Source organism: Macrotis lagotis, chromosome 1 (genome assembly GCF_037893015.1).
Source record: "Macrotis lagotis isolate mMagLag1 chromosome 1, bilby.v1.9.chrom.fasta, whole genome shotgun sequence".
In the NCBI taxonomy this organism is placed as follows: Eukaryota; Metazoa; Chordata; class Mammalia; order Peramelemorphia; family Peramelidae; genus Macrotis; species Macrotis lagotis.
The window spans coordinates 262340607-262358085 of record NC_133658.1 but is presented as its reverse complement, the minus strand read 5'-3'; the positions used below and the strand labels follow the sequence as shown (position 1 = coordinate 262358085).

The 17479-nt window shown below is 40.4% G+C and overlaps 1 protein-coding gene across 3 annotated transcripts in view; it reads left to right on the top strand.

The window, feature by feature from the left end:
• PMEPA1 (prostate transmembrane protein, androgen induced 1) overlaps window positions 1–17479 on the top strand; it is an 85228-nt gene that overhangs the window by 35720 nt on the left and 32029 nt on the right. The window contains exon 1 of one of the 3 annotated variants that reach the window (XM_074210333.1): window positions 2560–10163. The exons of the other annotated variants lie outside the window; for them this stretch is intronic. The gene's annotated coding sequence lies outside the window, so the exon portion shown is untranslated. Of the gene's footprint in view, window positions 1–2559; window positions 10164–17479 lie in introns of those variants that run through there. 3 annotated transcript variants of the gene reach the window in all.

The following is a 17479-nucleotide window of genomic DNA, read 5'->3' as shown; positions in this document are numbered from 1 at the left end:
GGGTTCAAATCCGGTCTCAGACGTTTAATAATTACCTAGCCGTGTGGCCTTGGGCAAGCCACTTAACCCCTTTTGCCTTGCAAAAATGTTAAAAAAAATAATCTAATTCAACTTCCTTCGATTTATATATGAGGGAAACTAATGGGGGGAAAGAGAGAGAAGCAAATAAGTAGTAGTGAGAGCTGCAGAAACAGAACTTGCATCTTCTACTTCCATTTTGAACTACACTTTTCACAAAAGTGCTCTCTGTATGTCTTCAGCTGATGCCTGGAGTTTCTATAGTTTAAAATGGGGAAGAGGAGAATGAATCCACAGCCCTTTCATTTAGGTGACCTAAATTTCCTTCATTTGCATCAGGTCCTCAAGTTCGGGGAAGCAAGATCCTATCGCTCACATCCATTTTATAAATATTTCAGCTCCTTTAAAGCACCTGATGAGGCTGTAAAGGGGGAAATCTGTTTCTGGTGTTAGTTAGTGCTTGGAAGCCACCCTGCGAATGTCTCAGAGAAACACCCTTTGTGATCCAGTCTGGGCTAGACGCTGCCTGAGAGATTTCAACTTTCATTTCCCTGAAGGAGCAAGATAGCTCATGTCCAGGTCAAGCCTGGATAACCGGAGGGGAAAAGTGAGAGGGGACGCTCCCTTTCATTTATCTTTGTTCTCCAGGGACGCTTGGGAATGTGGTGGGAAGCCCCCTTCCTCCTTTTTGGGTCTTGGCCCTTCCACTCGGGCTCTCCAAATCACAGTAACCACAACAACAGCAGCAGCAAACACGGCCATCCTGGGACCCCCGAGCCAAGGTCCTGAGACCCGAAGGGTCCTTATAAGCAGGTGCTAGGAAGAGGTGAGATAAGCTTCTGAGCGAGTCTCTAGCTGGACAGCGATCTTCCCCCCCTTCCCCCCCTTTTTTTAAAGAGCAAGCAGAAACGAAGGCCAATCAGGATGATTACCTATTTTATATTTCTCTCCGATGGACCTCCCCTGTTTCCCTCCCCCACACCTCCCTTTTCCTCGTGAATCAAGAACCAGACCGATAACTTATCATTTTCATTTAACTCCATCTGACAAATCGTTTTAGACTGAGAAAGCAATACTGCATCTTTAAATGGGCACTTTGTCAGTGCGTCTCTGGGCGCTGTAAAAGTCCTTTGTTATCTCTGTCTAGACAGGACGCTGGCGGAATATTTGGTATGTAGAAGGGAGAGATTTGACAAGGTTGAATTCATTTACCAGCTTTGTAAAAAAAAAAAAGCGGGGGGGGGGGCATTCTCTCCTGAACCGTCTTCTGCTCTCTGGATGGACCATCCCCCTAGTTCTTGGAGAGCAAGCTGGTGCGGTGTTTTAAGCTGCTTATGTGGGGGAAAGGGGAGACAGGAGCTTATTGAGGCTCGAAGTTCTTTGCTCCTTTTACGACTGTCTAGACATCCTGCAGATGCATGTTTGTGGTGAAATGACTTTTCCCTCTGGTTATAGGAGAGTAAATGGAATGGTTTCAGTCGCCCAGCCTCCCTCCACCCCCTCCACCGGTCTTGCCTGTGCCCTCCGACTGTCCCCTGTTAGTTAAAAAAAAAAAAAGAAAGAAAGAAAAATAAAGGTGTGTAGCTTGTTTGTTATTGTTGTCTTTGTGTTTGTAACACATTTGTCTGGATGATGATTTTATGTCTCTCTCTCTCTCTCACACACACACACACGCACACATACATACATACAAAGTTCCTCATTGGGGGTTTCTTCTTTTTTTGTTGGGGGATGGAGGGGGGCTTGAGTCTCTCCCCCCCCCCCACTCCAATTCATATTGTTATAAGACTATACTAATAGGGCACCTTAGGTTGGGTTTAGGAATGAAAATATCACCCTGATTTGAATGGGTCCGGGGGTTTTTAGTTATGCGAATTAGATGCATTAATTAACCCCGTTGCCATAGCTACTGGGTGATTGTTAAACAGAGTGAAAAGGGGACAAGCTGTGTTTGTGGATAATCTCCCCAGGCCCCCTCCGCCCCCCCCCCACAGGCCCCCTTTCCAACCCCCCCCTTGGGAGGTGAACTGTGAAGTCAAATATTCCCCTGCCCCACTCTCAAAGCCTTAAAAATGACCCTCTGCCGCAGGCTCAGCCTTCCAGGGTTCGGTAAACTCTGCTGCAGTGTGACTGGGGAGGGGGAGGCGGGGGGCGGGGGGATCCAGCCCCGAAAACCACCCTGAACTTAGGAAAATGAGTTTACAAATAAGCCGTGGTTCTAAGGTTTCTTTAAAGCCAGTGAGAAGTGAAGAACTCTCTTCTAGGGAGGCTAGGATCTAAATCTAGAAAGGGACCTCGACTGACCCTCCCCCTACTGCCCCCCTCCGTCTCTACCCCTTAAAGCCACCCCCCTACCCTTTAAAACTATTGTCACTGCTGTTGACCTTACTGAAAAGCCATAAATTTTCCACCCCAGCACAGTCATCAATCTGCCTTCTGGTTTTACATACTGGGGGGGGGGGGAGACCTGGGGAGAGGTGGGGGGGGAGGAAAGCACCCTCGATTGGGGAGGGGGAGAAAGGGGGAAGCAGGGGGCACACAGCAGATGTCTCTTGGGGTTTCTAAAATGCTTCCCATATCTTATTGTGCCAGGGAAGACAAGACTAAATATAAATCTACTTTCCTTTTTTTTCCCTAAGTAATTTGAAATTTCCACTACTGCAGGAATATAGAAAAGGAAATGGATATAGCAGAAAGCTCCAGGTTTCCTGTGCAGATTCCTCTCACCCCCCAATCCACAAGCCAGAGTTGACCTGTTAAACTGCTACTCCCAATTGTAATGGAAATATATTTTATTGCCAGTGTTTTAAAAGCTCTTTGGACAGTATGGGTTACTGGGATTGAAAGCAATTTGGGGATGTTTGGAAGGGTTGTTAAGATTGCCTCCAGGTTTACAGACCTGTTTTCATTTTTTTATGTCAAGAAGATAATACTACCTTTCCTTTTTCTAGCACTTAGAGCTTACAACATGCTTTACTTTAAAGCAGTCTTGGTAGTTAGGCATGTGATTAGCCCAGTTTTTTTTTTTTCAGATGAGGAGACTGAAGTTCAGGGAGGTAATGAAGAACTCATTCAGAATTAGCAGAGATGATCTTTGAACCTAGGTCTTCTGAGAAGTTGTAATTCTCTGAATTTGTAGTGAGTGTATGAAGTAGGGAGGGGCTAGGATAATTTATTTTGTAATATTTAAGGTTAATTGATTTTAATTAATTTTTTTCTTCTAAATAACTGTGAAACATGTTTTATAAGGGGAGGTACCAAATAGTATAGGATATGGAATAAACAGGACCGACTCTTGTCTTTAGTACAGTTTTTTTGATGGGTAAAAAAGTATTAATGTATCTTAACAAAATGAATAACAGTCCACAGAAGGTTGATTAAAAACAACAACAAAAAATGTTCAGAGGACAGAAACTTTGCAAAGTTTTCAAATGTGATTCCCTAGAAATATCTCATCTGTATAATACATTGCTGTGATATTCTTTAAGAGAAATCCTTGATGGACTATTAAACATTGGATTTTCAAGCTGGCAGATATGTCTGCCTGGTAATTGGCTCTGAACTGAAGTAATTAAAGGAAAATAATTACATTAATACAGTCTCCAGACCAGTGTGCACAGAGGTGATATCTGTAACTTCTTTGCCCTTTTTCTCAGAAAATGGATATTTTCAGCACATCAAGACATCATCTTTAGCAGAAATTTTTGCACTGCCTGTAATTGATCAGATGTCCCCTGTTATTATTATTATTTTTTTATTTCTTAATAGAGGCAGGAGACTTTTTTTTGGTTCCCCTGTAATGTGAACAGTCTTCACTCACATAGGGGGATCTGAGCTTTCCAAATTCTACTTAAGGAGCTTCACACAAACGCTTCTAGAGTCAGGCAGCTGAGAGATGAGACTGAAAAGCAGTCTTAGGAAGCTTCAGATCTTGGCTGCCTTGGGTCTTCCCCCCCCCCTTTTTTTTTCTCTATCTTTTCTTTTCTTTTTTTTCCTGAGGAGCTGGAGAAGCTGGAATTTGAAGAAGTTTACTTTTCAGTGCTGCCTTATTTAGGAGGCAAAAAGCTGATCATTTGTCAGGCAAAGCAGATGTGGGCAGCAACAACATCTATTTTCATAATTCGAAACAAATTTGGTTAGTGCTTTCTTTTCAGCAGGGCTTGTTCATGCAGAAAGTAAACTCCAAAACAGCATTTAGCAAAAAATATTTATAGCTCCTCAGTTGAACATGTTTTCTTCTCTCATGAGTTAGTTTCTGCTGGTGGGAAAAGGCTCTGAATACAGACGCTTTGTTTATGGAGAGTTGTTGGAGGCTAGACTGGACTGTGTTAAAAATAGAAACGGAAAAAGTCTTTGTGGCCAAACAAAGCCTTTGCCCTATTATCTGGGCAGGAAAAGCAGATGTTTTTCACCTTCCTGGTTGTGGATTGTACAGAGTCCTTGGAGAGCTCCCTCAAGAAGTGATGTATTTGCTTAATTCCTTTCAATTGAATGAACATTTATTAAGTGTCTATTGTGAGCAGAACACTGGCCAGGTGCTGGGTTGCACTATAAAGATGAATAAAACCCAGTCCCTGTTCTTAGGGAACCTTACAGTGAGGGAGAATAAGACATACACTGTACATGCCTTATTAGCACTAATATACAGGTTAGGAGGTCAGTCCCAGGATTTGAGAGGAGGGAAGGCACAGAACATTCATATCATCATTTTTCAGCTTGCAGTCAGAAGAGGGAATCTTGTGTTCTTTCTTTTTTATCTAAATATAGAAGAATGTGAATTAGACTGAGGAAGAGCTAAATAGGTTACGCTTTGTTGTTTTTGAATCATTCATACCCCCATTTGGGATTTTCTTGACAAAGGTACAGGAATAGTTTGTCATTTCCTTCTCTAACTCATTTTACAGGTGAGGAAACTGAGGAAAATAGGGTGAAGTGGTTTCACCAGGATCACCCAGCTAATAGGGGTCTGAGACTGGATTTGAACTCAGGAAAATGAATCTTCCTGACTCTAGGACTTGCTTCTGGTTGCTCACCTCACCTCTTGGGGAATCATAAGCTCAACAAATATAGACCTGAAAGTGATCTTTATCTATCTAGTCTAACATCCCACAATAAGGTTAAGTAACTTGTACAAGAACTGAGACTTGAACTCAGGTCTTTTGATTCCAACTCCACCTGTCTGTCCACTCTGAATATCTCATAGATTTCATAGTATACTGAAAAGGATCTTGAAAAGAAACAAAACAAACCATACCTACCCAAAAGAAACTAGGAAAGTCATCTAATCTTATGAGTTTCCTCATAAGAGGAAACTGAGACCCAGGGAGAGAGATTGACTTGCTCAGAACCACATTTAGATACATGTAGAGCTGAGACTTGAACCCAGGTCTCCTGACTCACATTCTAAGACAGACAATGAAGAATATTTAGATGTTAAGTACTCTAACTCCTACTTTTATAGTTGGATAAACTAAAACCCCAACCGTTGAGCTAGAATTCAAACTCAGGACTGCAGAGCCAATGTTCTTTTTATCCTGAAACATCCTTAAGGTCTCAGTAGTAGAGGGACCTGGAGTAGTAGATTCTCCAGACTTTCAGTGCAGCCTTATTTTAGAAACAGATCCAGAGAGGTGAAAGGATTCACTCAAAATTACCCAGCCACTCCTTGTCAGGATAAACAATCTCGACCCATAGCAGCTCTTCTTTGCAAGATTCTTCAAAAACAGATTTGGAGGCTAATAGATCTTATGATTTCCAGTCAATTTTTGCCATTTTCTTCAGGAACAATGACCTCTTAACTGAGGGAAGGCACTAGAATTAAGAGAGATCTGGAAAGACTAGCTATAGAAATGACTGGGACTTGAGGGAAGCCAGAAAAGCAAAGAAGTGAAGATGGAGAGGAATGGTACTCAAGGGTTGGAGGACAGACAAGACTATGAAAATGCCCAAAGCCTAGAAAGAGAGCCAAGGAATGGTAAGGAGGTCAAAACCCAGTACAGCATACAGTAGGTGCTTTATAAATGGTTGTAGAATCAGTAAATGTTTCTCTGCTAGACATTGGTACTAGATTAAGCATTTTCACCTGAAGTTATAGATAAATTATATTTTCCCTTTGGTCATCATTATGACTAGAGATTTTGTTGACTCAGACAGCATGGTTCAATGGGAGGAATACTAAATTTAGAGTCAAGGACATGGCTCAGCCACTTATTCTTTGTGTGGTATCTATTAAATCATTGAACCACTCAGGGCTTCAGTTTCCTCATCTGTAAAATAAAAGTTGAACTAGGCAGACCAATGAGGATCCCATCTAGTTCTAGACCTGTGATGTTAAGGTTTTTCATTCCTGATTGATCTTTCATTGAAAATTACCTCTCCTAGAATTTTATATCTTTCTCCCTTTTCCCCAAGAAATGACTTATAGGTAGATGCTTAGATGCATTTAAAGTTGTCTTTACCTGATTAGAGCTAGAACTAGAGGAAGAAGACCTGGGTGTTCAAATCCCAGCTTATTACCTACCTGTATGACCTAAGACAGGTCATTTAATGGGGCGGCTAGGTGGCAAAGTGGATAAAGCACCGGCCCTGGAGTCAGGAGTACCTGGGTTCAAATCCGGTCTCAGACACTTAATAATTACCTAGCTGTGTGGCCTTGAGCAAGCCACTTAACCCCATTGCCTTGCAAAAATCTAAAAAAAAGACAGGTCATTTAAGTCAATCCCAGTTTCTTTATCTGTAAAATGAGGAAATTGGACTAAATGATCTCTGAAGTCCCTTCAAACTCTAAATAGAGAATCCTATGAACTCTTCTAATCTATTGCTTCTACAGAAAAGGAAACTGAGGCCCAGAGAAGGAGACCGAGTTGCCCAAAACCACATGGTTAGATAAGGAGAGAGTTGAGACTTGAATTCAGGTTTGACACTGAGGAATTCTTTTTGCCTTCACTGAGCACAGGACTGAATGACTGACCACAATGGACTCCTTCTGTGTTCCCAGGGTTGGCCCTTAGAAAACTGTTGCACTGTTTTCAGGTGATTCAGGGTCTGTAATTGGTTTTTTTTTTTTCAAGTCTCATTGCTGTATAGTTCACTTCCCACTATCAGGGACACTGCAGCAGCCTTGACTGGTTTAAGGGATTTTTTCTGTTGAGAATATGGTGAGAGATTTTTAAAAATTATTTCCTTTCTCTCCAATGACTTCCCTCCTTTGGCCGGAGGACTTTGTCTGATGTGACAGGTTGATTGGTTGGTTGTCTGGACTGTTGACACCTGAGGGTTGGACTTGTCGTGTTTCATAGTAACCAACAGAGAAAAAGACCACTTGGCTGACAGACCTGTGACCCAGGCCAAATTGATGCATGAGAGAGACGTGAAAGAGGGAGGGTGTACACAGAACCAGGCTGTATACATGGGCATTCAAGGCCAAATTTCATTTCAATTAACATCCTCAAAATCACGTCTGGGCCAAAGAAGATATGTCTTGGGAATCTAGCCTTGGGCTCAGCTCTGTGAGAGATCCAGACAAAGTTTTGTCTTTCACTCAAAAGTAAAAATTTTGTAAAATGTGAACTTATAGTTCATCTAGTCCAGAGATTCTTAACTTGGGTGAACTTGAGTGTAAAAATGTCTTGATAATTGTATTTCAATATAATTGATTTACTTTTGTCATTTGATATATTTTATTTTATGCATTTAAAAACCCATTGGCTTCCCCATACTTCTACAGGGGTTTCAATTTTGCCAGTCACTTTCTGGGTGTCCTTGGGTATATAACTTATCTTTTCTAGGTCTTGGTTTCCTCATCCTTCTGCAGATGAAGAAACCAAGGCTCAGAGATGGGAAGTGATTACCCAAGGTCACCCAGAAAGTAATGTGAAATTGAGACTTACCTTAGAACCCAATCACCTGCCTCAAGTCTGGTGCTCTGCCCTTCAGTGGCTCACACTGTCCTTGCCTTGCTGGCTAATTAAGACCAAGACATATGAAGCTGTTGTTAGAGGCTATTTTGGTGCTCAACTATAGTCTTGACTAGAGGTATGATGGGAATTTGGAGAAAAGGAGGATCACTGTGGGCTGACTAGGTTAAGGATCACTTCCTAAAGGGAGGTAAAGTTTGAGTTGAACCTGCCCACTCCCTTTATCTGTGACAAATGAATTCATGGAAAATGGGCTAATGGATCTCTAAGGGAAGTCAAGGGAAGACAATTTGGGGGGACTTGAATGTTTCATACACTCACACATATGTTCTTTGTTCATTCCATATTTCATTCACTACATAGGTTACTAAAGGTGAGCTGAATGTGGGAGGTCCAGAGATACTACAGGTTCATATTAGTCTATATGGTGTATTTCCCCCACAGCAGTCGATAAACAATAAACATATATTAAGTGCTTACTATATTCCAATCATTGTATAGGGATATAGAGTTTTCTAACCTCTCCTTAAACTTTCCACTGGAGGCTTGTCAGCAGTATTTTTATTCATTATCTCTAGACATTTTTTTTAGTAGATTCAAAGATGTATGATTCAGGATAAATGATGGGTAGGAACCAGGGTCCTCTTTAGTGCTTATGATCCAATTGAAAATAACCCCCAAAGTTTCCAGAATCATCTTGATCATGCTGATTGGTTCTTATATTCTGTACTCAAAAAGGGACATTGGACGGCATCTGTTATTATAATACAGGTAGAGATGTCTCCTCAGATCTTGTACCCATTCAGCAACTATTAAGCACCTACTGAATGCAAAGAACTGAAGGGAAATAATAAGTTGAAAAAAGAAACCATTCTTGCCCTCAAGAAACTTGCAGTCTAATAGAGAGATCAGAAATCAGCACAGGTAATATAGTACATGATAATATTCTATATTATATCTTGCAATTAATAATTACTTTTGAGAAAGAAAGTATTAAATGAAACTAAGAATAAAACCTGTTGAGGGGCGGCTAGGTGGCGTAGTGGATAAAGCACCGGCCTTGGAGTCAGGAGTACCTGGGTTCAAATCCGGTCTCAGATACTTAATAATTACCTAGCTGTGTGGCCTTGGGCAAGCCACTTAACCCCATTTGCCTTGCAAAAACCTAAAAAAAAACCTGTTGAATAGGAAAACTTAAGAAAAGTTTCCTGGAGGAGGTAGAGGAAGTAGCATTTGAATTGGTCCTCAAAGGATAAGTGAAGTAGGGAAGGGAGAATATTCCAAACATAGTAAACATCTGAAGCATGGGCAAAAAATGGGAGAGTATAGATGATTTTGTGGGGATAGAGAGTAGTTCAATTGATTTGGAGCAGAGAGTATATAGAGGAAAATATTGTGAGAGAAGACTAGAATTAAGGTTGAGGGCCTAGAAGTAAGAAGTCTGAAATTTAGTTAAGCAGATAGATAGCAGGAAAAAGATTGACCAGATCAGGGTTTATAAAATAAAGTATTCTGTTAGCAAAATGAAGGATGGATAGAAGGAAGAGAGTGGAGGCAGGAGATATATCCTACTCCCATTGTCCAAGTGGATGGTAATATGGGCCTGTTTTCAGGGAGCAGGGGTGGGAGTAGAGATGGGGAGAGGAATGGGAGGAATATTGTGAAGAAAGACTCACTAGGACTTGCCTGCACATACTAACTAGCTTTGTATGACCACAATGCTTTGAATGACTTCAAATTTCAGTACTTCCAATATCACAGGATTTAGAGCTGGAAGAAACTTTTAAGACCAACAAATCCAATCCCTTAATTTTGTAGATTTAAGAAAAAAACAAGGAAGAGATTTGTATAGTCACTTAGGTGGAAGAATTAAGATTTTGAGATCTGATCTGCTATGTTTTTCACTAGACTATGTGGCCTCCCAACTTGTTTCTTGACTGATTATAAACATAGTTTGAGTGCTTATATTATAACTTAATAAATATATGACTTGGGGAACTTCTCTCAACTTTGAAATGAGGAGAACAGAGTTAGGGAATGTCTAAGGTCCATCCTAGCTCCAATATGAAGACCTCAAAGGCTCTTAATATTTCTTCTAACTCTCTGATTCATAGGATCATTTGGAGTGGGGACTTTAGAAATGATCCACCTCATTCTTCTCATTTTGAAGATAATGGAACTGAGAACTAAAGAAGTTTGATGATTTGTCCAAGGGCACATAGCTCAGAGGTAACCCAGAACTGGGATTCATACACAAATTTTCTAATTGTTAATCCTGCAGTTTTTCTCTGAACCATGTTGCCTCCATCAGTTGAGGTATGCTCAGAGGTGCCTGTGTTGCCACTAAACAGTTAGAGAATCAGCCATTGTTTATTCAGTCAGACAGTCGATTAAAATGTTAAGCATTTAATATGTTGGAGGTGTTTTGTTAAGTATTAAGAAGAAGGAAGGAAGGAAGGAAGGAAGGAAGGAAGGAAGGAAGGAAGGAAGGAAGGAAGGAAGGAAGAAAAAAACAGGAAGGAAGGAGGGAGGAAAGGAAAAGGGAGAAAGAAAGAAATCAAAGGAAGGAAGAGGAGAAGGAAGGGAAAAAGGAAGGGAGGGAGGGAAGAGAGGAAAGAAGGAAGAAAAAAGCAGGGAGGAAGAAGGAAGGAGGAGGAAGGGAAAGAGGAAAGATGGAGAAAGAAAGAAATCAAAGCAAGGAAGGAAGAGAAGAAGGAAGGGAGAAGGGAAGAAGAGAGGAATGGGGAGAAAAGGAAGGGGAAAGACAGGGAAGGGAAGGAAGGAAAAGAGAGGAAGAAAATAAGAAATAAGAGAAACAGTTCTTGAGCTTACAATCTAATATAGAAAGACAACACACAAAAGGAAGTTAAAAAGGGGTGGGTAGAGGTGTCCAGACATGGAGGCATGATAGCAGAGTCCAGAGGAATGTAATTGTGTGGGAAATGAAGAGAACTGTCCCTGAAAGGAACTCTAGGTTTTATTATACTTCACACTTTTCCTAAATCTTGTATAAACACCTGGCTCAGTATCTCCACCCTGTGAAGGGGCACCAAAGGCACAAGATGTGAGACTGTCTAACTCATCTGATCCCCTGACATTGACAGATGATATTTGACTTAAAGGAGTCTTGAATCTCTTCGAAGAGTGCTATATGTTGTTCAAAGATATCCCTGAAGTGCTTAGCTCTTAGAATTGCCACTTCAAATGGAGATTGGAAGTTGTCTAACCAGGTTCTTTGAACGCTCCCATCTTGTTCAGCTGTCCATAGGAAGGTATATGGCTTTCTTTAATGGGGTTGTAGGATGATAATGGAAAAGTGGGGAAGGGAGGTAATGTAATGGAGTCCATTTCAATTGCATTGGTTATTATTATCCTTTTCAAAGGGGAAGTTTAGAATTTCCTTGCTCAAACCCTAAATTGTGTATAGAGTGAGCCACTATGAGAGATGAAAGATGACAGCAGAGAGAGTGACTAATGTTTTTTGGCTGGAATTGATAGCCAGATGGTAGATGCAAAGAGAGTGAGGGGAAAAAAAGAGAGAAGGGGGAATGACTTTCCCCCTTCTCTCTCTCTTCCTTTTCCTTGTGCCATGAAGCTATGCTAAGGAATCTTCCAGAGGAAAAACCTTATCTTGGATGAGCCCCAAGTAGGGTGGCATTTCTGGAAGCAATGAAGGGTTATCTCAGAAAGAAGAGGAGTAAACAGTGACCTACCTCCTTAGCTTCCTTAGACATATACTCTTTGCCCCTTCCCATATTGCCTCCATTTTGCCTCTGTTTTCCTCTTTGTTTCTGCCTTAACCCCCATCTTTGTTTCTCCTTTTAATTTCTTTCTCTTCCCCATTCAGTTCTACCCTCACCCCACTCCTACCCCCAGAGCTATGAAAGACAGGCTCTATACTGCACCCCATAGCTGAAATGGGCTGGCTCCCTTCTAGCAAGTCAGTCCTCCCCAACTAAACCATATTTAAATATGAGAGACCAGGATCAGCAGTCAATGTCAGAGACTGAGAAGAATGAACTGAATACTTTGGAAACTAGAGAGCTATGAAGACATTCTCAATCCTTAGGAGCAGTTCTCAGCAAGAAGTCATTCAATCTAGATAGATAGATAGATAGATAGATAGATAGATAGATAGATAGATAGATAGACAGATAGTAACATGTTATTTTGGGCTTGGAATCATAAGAATTGGTTTTAATCAAGACCTTTTTGTGTTCTAGGGTAAGTCTCTTTATCGCCACCAGACTCAATTTTCTGATCTATAAAATGGGGACAGCAATGTTTGCCCTACCTACTTCATGAATCAGTTGATTTAAAGGACATGAAATATTTTGAAATGAGCATTTTAAGGACAAAATGACTAAGCCCCTACTTAAGGGTATATTAAAAGGAATGTGGGAATCAAAGTCAGGAGACTTGGATCTAAATCCTGTCTCTGATCCTTAATGCTTGCATGACTATAGATAGGTCCCAAGTAGGACAAATAATGAATACTGTAGAGTGATTGTATACATACATATATTCAAATAAATATTATTTGAAATGAAATTAATGCAAAATATAGTAATGAAATCCAATCCAATGGAAATATATAGTATAGATATTAATAATGCAACTGCTAAGAGGGAAAATTCATGATTTATACTTAGTTGTTATTTGTCCTTCCTTCTTGAAGAGGACCATGACATCCAAAAGGCATTAATGGCATGACTTGCAAATGAATTGGTTTAAGTGAGGCAGGAGGACTGTGCAAAATCACCAACCTCAGTTGCTCCTCCAGATCCATCTGGGTCCAATGGCTGATATAGATCAGGTTTACTGGAGATGACCCTGGATGAGAAATTAAGTTAAAAAAATTGACCTTTTTTAACTGATTTTAAAAAAAATCAGTCTGGGAGAGGAAAACCATTAGGATTTCTGGCCAACTTAGTTATATAGGCAAATCAATTAATCTCTCTGAGCCTCTTATCTATAATATAAAGATTATAAATATAATACCTGTTTCACATATTTTAAGGATCAAATGCATTAATACATGTGAAGGACTTTGTAAACTTCAAAGTACAGGTATATGTAGGTATCAGCTACTATTTTACCCAAAGTTCTAATACTTGGAGGTGCTGGGCAATATTTCTTTAGACAGAGGAGGACCCTTGGCTTAAGAGATTCTCTCACTTCCTAGCTTGGACCTCTTTCTTCTCTTGGGGAAGTTAACCATGCATGAGTTCTATAGCCTTTTAACCAAGGGGACCTGAAGAATCACAGATCTGTTCTCTCCCCATTCTTACTACCAAAATTTGTTGACTTAGGGGCTCTCTTGCCACTCCCTTCTTCTTAAAAAAAGATGTATGGTATATGCAAGAACTTCTCTGTTAGCTTTAGTTTTGTTTTACCCTGAGTTTCTCAGTATAATGGTCAACTGCAAGATGTCCTCCCAGGAAAGGCAAACCTCTTCTTCAGTTTAGTTGTTGCTGTTCAGTCCTATTGATTCTTGGTGACCCCATTTGGGATTTTCTTGGCAGAGACACTAGACTGGTTTGCTGTTTGCTTCTCCAGTTCATTTTATAGATAAGGAAAATGAGGCAACCAGGGTTAAATGACTTGCCCAGGGTCACACAACTAGTCTGTGTCTGAGGTCAGATTTGAACTCAGGAAGGTGAGTCTTTCTGACTCTGGGTCCTCTGCTCCACCTCCTTTATCATTTTGCTTCCCTCAATAGAGATGTTTACTAATAAAAATAAAGTTAATAGAAGCTAAAGATAGGAGTTGAGACTATCTCTGAACTTCTCTTTTTCTTTAGGACTCAGGAATTAAACTTAAGATATTAAAACCTCTACTAGTTCCTTCTTTGGGTTTGTCTCCTGCAAATTGTACCTTCTATGTATGGTATTCTTGCTTTTTCCTTTTCCTTTTAGGTCTTAAGAAACAACTAACACTGTAGACTGCACTTCACAACCTCAGTTGACAGGGATACCATTATCTCTTTTTCATCTCTTCATCCCTGTGGTTTCTTCACTTTTATGGCTATGCTCTCACCATGGGATCATAGATTTAGGGATGACTTTAGAAGGCCATGGAGTCTGACCCCCTCATCAAGGAGATTGAGTCTAAGAGAGTATCCAAGGAATACCCCCTCCTCAGTGTCCAAGGTCACACAGCTAATAAATATCTAAGGTAGGATTCTAGTCCTGGTCTTTCTAACTCCAAGTTCAGCTTCTGAATGGGCTGCCTCTCAGCTCCCTTGCTCTATCAGCTTTTCTCCATGTCCATAGCTGAGATTTCCCATCAATCTCATCCAGTCACCATATATGTCACCTGCAAGGTCTTGTTATATGAAAGCTAAAGTCATACCAACAATCACATGTTTAATCATTTTTATATACTGCCGAAACATAATTGGAGCTCCTTCTCAAATTTTATATATTGATACCTCTCACATTTTGGGGAAGGGACACATCTGCAAATCCGTGTCCTAGCTTTATTTTTCCCAGATGTGATAAAACACACTTTTCCCAATCAAATCTTTTTCATTTCCTATGTAGAAATTTAACTTATTTTTTTCATTATATTTTCACTGCCCACCCACTCCTTTTCTTTCCCTGATTCCCCTAATCCTTCTTCTGGCCATGCTATTTGGGATCATGAAAATTAAATTTACCTTCTTAGTGCCTCCAATTCTAGATCATTCCTACATGTGTGACCCAGGGTCTATTTCCAGTCCCCAAGGCCTTCCTAATGACTCCGCTAACCCCCTCCCCCAACTCCATTCAGATACAATTTAATCTACCGGCAAAGCAGACAGCCCTGAGATTGGGTGGGGGTGCCCATGTCTATCTAATAAACAGGTCATTTTGTAGCAATTGTTTCGGACTTATCAAGATTAGATTTATATGATTGTGAGCCCACCATTCTCATCTCATCCCCTGTTTCTCCTTTGAGAGGCAATCTAGGCTCCCAGAATGCTGGTATCACCACATATTGATGCTTTTTCCTATTATAATCTCTGCTGTTTATGGGATTGGTCTTTACTAATCTATGTCTATAATAGTTGGCACTCAATTTTTATGCCAATGAACACGGAAAGCAATGATCCAACATTCACCATTTCCATCTTTGTCCAAATAACCAAACTACAGGCTCATCCCATCAGATTCTTGGCTTTCTATCAGCCCTTTATGGTTCCATACAATTGAGTGTCTGCCAAATGCGGGGTTTTTACCCCATGATGTGCTTAAAGAAGATACTATTTCAATAGACAAATAATTTGAAAGCTCCAAACCCAAATTAGGGATAGACAAGGCACAACATTTGGGAGCAAGCAGGATATGATAAGGAATAATTTAAAATATATCCTTTTTCCTGCCCTTACAAATGTGTATAATTCTAGAGCATTCCTCCTTTAAAGCAGATAGGTTTCTTGGGGTGAGAAATCAGCATGGTTGCTTGTGTGAAGGCTCTCAGTCACTTGCCCACAGATCAGGATCAACAGTTAACACAGAGATGGCATAGTTTTTAAACCTTGATTAGAGTATATAAATGACTTTTCTTCTTGACTCCATTAAGGATTTAAAACCATGTTGGGAGGTTGCTAAATCCCTTGAAGTCTGGTAATTTTATTTATATAGCCATATCATGCTATAGTAAATACAGGGTTAGACTTAGAGTCATGAGGACCTAGGTTTGAATTCTGCCTCTGACACTTACTAGTTGTATGAGCTCTGAATCACTTAACCTATCTAAGTCTCACTGTCCTTTTCCTGTAAAAGGAGAGGATTAGACCCTGACCTCTAAGGTCCTTTCCAGATCTATCTAAGTCTATGACCCTATGATCATTTATTCAGAAACCTATATTAAGCTCCTCCTTTTTCTAGGCCATAGAGGAGACCAAAAGTTGTGATATTAAAGCTCTGCCTGAATTTATAAGATGCAAATGAATAATTACAGTATATCACATTGCCTAAGGCTATTAGAGATGTGCATGTCAGGTATCCTGAGTAGGGTGATCACTAACTATGGAAGACTTCCCAGAGTTTATATGTTTAGGTTGGTTATTCAAAGAATGAATGGCTAAGAATTCAACAAGAGAAGAGGGAGAAGATATATTCCAGGGATAGGGTACACTGTGAAATGAAAAATCACAGGGAATATTTGGATGAAAGAGGGTAGTCCAAAAGATAATATATTTAGAGATGAAAGGGATCTTAGAGACCCTCTAGTTCAACCCCCTGGTTTTACAGATGAGGAAGCTGAGGCATAGAGAGATTAGATGACCTGTCCAAAGTCCCTTGGGAAAACAAGCAGCAGCTGGGATTTGAACCCATGTTCTCTGATTCCAAATCTAGAGTTGAGGACTCTAGTTTGACTGCAACCTATAATGCACAGAGAGGGAAAATGTGAGATAAGACTGAAGATGTACATAGTACCGAATATAAAGGTCTTGGAACATCATGAAAAGGAGTCTGAATTTTATGTGGGAAGGAATAGAGTCACTGAATTTGTTTGGGAGACAGAGTGACATGAATAAATCTGTGGGTGAGAGAGATTATCCTAGCAGTGGTGTGAAGGAGGAATGGGACCCTGCAACAGAGAAACCGTCAGAAGTTAGCCCTCGTGACCAGCTTAGAGTCGAGAAGCTCTTCAAGACGAGAGCAGTAATGAGATCATCTTTAGGGGGCCACCTGAGCCTCCCCTTTTGCCATGACTAAACAACACTGCCTCTTAGCCTTTTTTGTGGGGTCTAATTTTGGAGACAAATGCAAATGTGTCACTTGTTCTTCATCCTGAATTGCCCTTCTTCAGAGAGATTACAAAACAAACTCACAGCAAGAAATATCTAATATACATAACAATCCAGTTCTTCAGGATTTCGTCCAAAGTCATATGTAAACCTGATTATCACCCGTGCCCTTCACAAAACCACTTCAACTTGACACAGATTCATTCAGAGCCCAGACCTTAAACAAATCGAGTGCTCCTTAGAAATGGGAGAGCCACTCCTGTCTGACTTTCTTTTCCCATACAGCTGTTCCCTTTAGTGGTCAGCTATCCTTGGGAAGAGACTTGATTGAGCCAGGGATTAGAGGAATCAGAAAAAGAATAAGGAAAATCAATATGGGATTAGAAATTAGGGTTGCAAATAGAGACTCAGGGGTTGTTTTGTTTGTTTGTTTGCTCTTGATTCTAATTATGAGAAGAACTATTGAGTATACAGGTGTTAGAACAGGCATCCAGAAAGACTGGGGTGGCTATTGGGACTGAGTGCAGATGAAATCTAAGAGAAATCTATATCCTGGCACTTTTGGAAATAGGATTAGACCTGTGGTCCCTTCAGCAGAGAGAATTTCCAGGTGAGGAAACTCCCTCTACCAGTGCAGATTGACATCTTCTCTGAAATGGATTCATTTCAGAGAGTTGATTAAAAGCACTGAGAGGTTAAGGGATTTGTCAAAGATCATACAAGCAAGTATGTTTGGTTTTTAAGCCATCTTTTTATCCTCTCTGCCACAAAGTCTCTCAAACTAGAAAATGCAAAACACTAAATA